This window comes from Macaca mulatta, chromosome 9 (assembly GCF_049350105.2).
Source record: "Macaca mulatta isolate MMU2019108-1 chromosome 9, T2T-MMU8v2.0, whole genome shotgun sequence".
Lineage (NCBI taxonomy): Eukaryota > Metazoa > Chordata > Mammalia > Primates > Cercopithecidae > Macaca > Macaca mulatta.
Genome location: NC_133414.1, coordinates 61721380 through 61725698, shown reverse-complemented (window position 1 = coordinate 61725698; position 4319 = coordinate 61721380). Strand labels below are relative to the sequence as shown.

Below are 4319 nucleotides of genomic sequence, written 5' to 3'. Positions count from 1 at the left end.
AGCATGGTGGAGTGAGCTGAGGACGGTGGAGTGAGCTGAGGACGGTGGAGTGAGCTGAGGACGGTGGAGTGAGCTGAGGATGGTGGAGTGAGCTGAGGACGGTGGAGTGAGCTGAGGACGGTGGGGTGAGCTGAGGACGGTGGAGTGAGCTGAGGACGGTGGGGTGAGCTGAGGCTGGTGGAGTGAGCTGAGGATGCTGGAGTGAGCTGAGGATGCTGGAGTGAGCTGAGGATGGTGGAGTGAGCTGAGGATGGTGGAGTGAGCTGAGGATGGTGGGGTGAGCTGAGGATGGTCAATGGGATCCTGAAGGTGCCTGCCATCAATGACAATGACTCCATCACCAAGAGCGAGTTCGACAAGCTCTATGGCTGCTGGGAGTCCCTCATAGATGGCATCAAGTGGGCCACAGAGGTGATGATTGCCGGCAAGGTAGCAGAGGTAGCAGGCTATAGCAATGTGGGCAAGGGCTGTGCCCAGGCCTCGTGGGGTTTTGGGGTCCACATCATCATCACCAAGATTGGCCCCATCAACGCACTGCAGGCTGCCATGGAGGGCTACGAGGCGACCACCATGGACGAAGCCTGTCAGGAGGGCAACATCTTTATCACCACTGCAGGCTGTGTCAACATCGTCCTTGGCCAGCACTTTGAACAGGTGAAGGATGATGCCATCATGTGTAACACTGGACACTTTGATGTGGAGATCAATGTCAAGTGGCTCAGCGAGAACACTTGGAGAAGGTGACTATCAAGCACCAGGTGACCTGGTACTCGCTGAAGAATGGGCGCCACACCATCCTGCTGGCTGAAGGTCAGCTGGTCAGCCTAGGTTGTGCCATGGGCCACCCTGGCTTTGTGACGAGTGACTCCTTCATCAACTAGGTGACTGCACAGATTGAGCTGTGAACCCACCCAGAGAAGTACCCCATTGGGGTTCACGTCCTGCCCAAGAAGCTGGATGAGGCAGTGGCTGAAGCCCACCTGGGCAAGCTGAACATGAAACTGACTGAGAAGCAGGCCCAGTACCTGGGGCATCTCCTCTGATGGCCCCTTCAAGGCTGATCATTACCGCTACTGAGAGCCAGGCCTGAGTTTCATCTTCCAGCTGCCGTTCTTGCCCAGGCCCTGCCTCTCCTTCTTAAGAGGAAATAGCACCGACTTTGTGATTGGTTGGTCAGCATCCCCCACCGACTCCCCAGGGCTTGTCATTCAGTTTTTGGCTTCTGCTGCACCCCTCATACTATTCCAAGTGTGTCCGGGGAACTGAGAGGCCCCTCCTCAAGCCCTGGTCATGGCAGAGGTATGAGGGAGACAGCCACAGGGAACTGTGAGCTCAGTGGTCTTGGAACTGCTCATTAAGTCAGTCCTTCCTTAACCTGGATGTCAGCAGTGAAGTCACAAAGTCCATGTACTTTACCATCTAGGCCTTCACTTGACCTGTGGACTTACACTGTGTGCTTGGTTTACAGGTTCAGTGGTTCCTCAGCCCCTGACAGAAGGAGCTGTACTGAAGGGCAAGGAGGAACTGTTTCAATTTTCCTGAGAGCTTGGCTTAGTGCTGGGCCTTCTCTTAAACCTCATAACAATGAGGTTGGTACTTTCAGTCCCTGTTTCACAGGGATTAGAATACACTCTTAAGGGACAACTGAGAAAGAACAGGGAAGTGACCGCCAGAGGTTGAGAGGGGCCAGAAAAGCATAAAAGCAGGCACAGATCGGCCACCACTTTGTAACAAGAGGGTTCCTATCACAACCCTGGGTCAAAAAGAGAATAATTTGGCTTATAATATTTATAATGTTAAAAGAAAGCAAGAAGGTAGGTTAATAAAAATCTCAATGCCATTAAAAAAAAAGAAAGAAACAGAGAGGGAGGACACAAAACAGAATGAATGTTTCAATAGATACCTGACCGGGTATGCAAATTACCCAGCACAGCACAGGCAGAAACACTAGGCAGTGCTTGAGACACAGAGTTCCCTTCTGCCCCTCTGTCTCCCTCTACGTGCTGAGCCTACTCAGGGAATCCTGGTGAGACATGGAGTTCCCTTCTGCCACGCTGTCTCCCTCTACATGCTGGGCCTACTCAGGGAATTCTGGTGTTCACAAAAGGGGTCAGGGGAACTGCATGAAGACCACAGCTTTGTGTAGGCCCACAAGCTTCAACACAGGCTTATGGATGTGTGGTTGTGTATGTGTGCATGCAGTGGAGTCCTGCAGCCATGCCTGGTGGGAGTCTAGGGGAGGCTCCTGGCTCCAAAGAGCCCAAGCCACCAGCCCAGGCTTGGAGACCTGAGCTGAGGGATTGGAGGGAGGGGCTGAGCAGCAAGCTCAGGAATAGCCCAGGTCAGCCAGGAGGACAGTCCACCCAACCAGCAGTGGTGAGGGAGCCTCGCCCCAGCCCAGAGCTGGGTCCACTGGCCAGCCAGGTGGAGGGGTTCCTTCAGGCTCCAGTGATGACCTGGCAGGAGGCTGGGGACATGCTCTAGGCTGTGAGCCTCTGTGAGAGGTGGGTTGATACTTCCCCCATATCCCCACTCCTGGCTGCAGGTTCCACACTTACGGACAGGAACCGTAGACCTCTGCAGAGTGCCCAGTACACCTCTGCAGACAGCTGCTCTGCATTGACTCCTGGTTCTTCTGCTTAAAAGTTGTGGGATGTTAAGCAAGTTGCTTTACACTCTCAGACCTGTAGTTTCCTAATCTATCCAATGTGAAGAAAGCAAGCCAAGCTCACAAAATGTTAGTGAGTCTAAAACAATTCACCCGTGGCGATCAGCGCACATCCCCAAGGAGCATAAAACAAAGTTGACAAAACTCCCCAGTGTTCTGATGTGACGTCCCCACCTCCTAGGACCAAGGGTCTAGCACAGAGTAGACGCTTAGGATGTATCAAGGCCCCATTGAACTCTGGGAGTTCTGGCTGTGCCCACTTTAATGATAAATGATCAGAGTGCTGCACTAAGGCAGCTTCACCGTGAAGCAGCCGTCTGGGAGGGCCTGGTGGTTCAGTTCCCGACTGCGGAAGGGGGCAACCTGGGGAAGTGCACAGGGCTTTGGGCTAGAGTCAGAAGACTCAGCTGCTAAAGCCCAGCCCAGCCCTCCTACACTTTCCTACACTTCGACCCACCTGATGCCTCCTCTCACGAAGGCTCGAGCCCCTGGTGGTGGGTGCGGGGTGGGGGATCTAAGGGCTCACCTTGTCACTAGGCAATCCCTGTCCCAATCACCTCCATGCCTCTTTGCTAGGGCTTGTGGGTTGACAGTTGGAGTTTCAGGACCCCAGGAAAGGTGCCTTAAAATACACTTTCCTGCAAATGAATAGCCATTTGTTTTCCCATTGATTGGAGATGTTCGCTGTAGCACATCCTATGTGGGTCTGGTTCCTGCCTTTATTCTCTCCCTCACCGTGGTGCTCCCCAGAGGACTCCCTAACAAAATAAACCTTCTACATGTACATTTTCCTCTCCAGTCTGTTTCTAAGCCTCTATAAGAGGTTCAGCTAATACAGGTGTGCAGACCAGGTGTGCACATTTGCCTCCAAAAGTCCCACCAGGGTCTTGCCATCAAGGGAGCCTTCCCTAGTAGGCTGGGGAAACCAGTAAGAGAGCTAAAGCTCCAGGGTCCTTGCCCTCAGTGATTGGCACCCTAGCAGGGACTGGGCACTGTCCACAGATCTATCCCCAACTCTTTCTTCAATGCACAGCTACTAAATTGTAGCCTCCCCTGCAGCTCAGCAGGCTGTGTCTGAGCTCATGGCAGTGGCAGGTGTGCATGCCTGTCACCCAGCCTAGCCCTGCTGCTTCTGTCTGGCTGACTAGAAGCTGATCTCAAAAGAATGCTCTTGCCCTTCATATTGAGGTCCCTGAATGACCAATGGAGGCCTGCAGTGCCCCTGGAGGCCTGGACCTTCTCTGTGCCATCCCAGGGGTGAGAAGTGCCCTGGCTTCGTGTGAGCTTGGTTGTTCCATGTGGGGCTACCTGTAACCTCACCTGCTCTGGCTCATTCCAGCTCTACAGGGGTGCTTTACGTGACATCCATTGGACTCTCAGAAGTGTGTGTTCTTATAGTTCTGGTCTAAAATAAGGAATAAAAGTTGCCTACCGTGTTCCCTTTTGTGCACTTCTGTTTTGGGCAGCTCTGATGTGAGACTTGTTTTCTAAAAGTATCCTGCTCCTCCTCCGGAGGAGGCAGTGGAATAAAGAAAGCCCAGTCTAGAAGCAGCTAGTGGGTGCCTCTCAGGCATCAAAAGAGTTAGTAAATACCAGCACTTCAAAGGGATCCTCTAAGAGAGCACGCTGAAATTCACGAGAAACGTGATGA

At 53.0% G+C, this 4319-nt stretch overlaps 1 pseudogene; it reads left to right on the top strand.

Moving 5' to 3' along the window:
- The first annotated feature begins 239 nt into the window (after window positions 1-239).
- On the top strand, window positions 240-1077 carry LOC100424888 (adenosylhomocysteinase pseudogene; annotated as a pseudogene).
- The last annotated feature ends 3242 nt before the right edge of the window (window positions 1078-4319 follow it).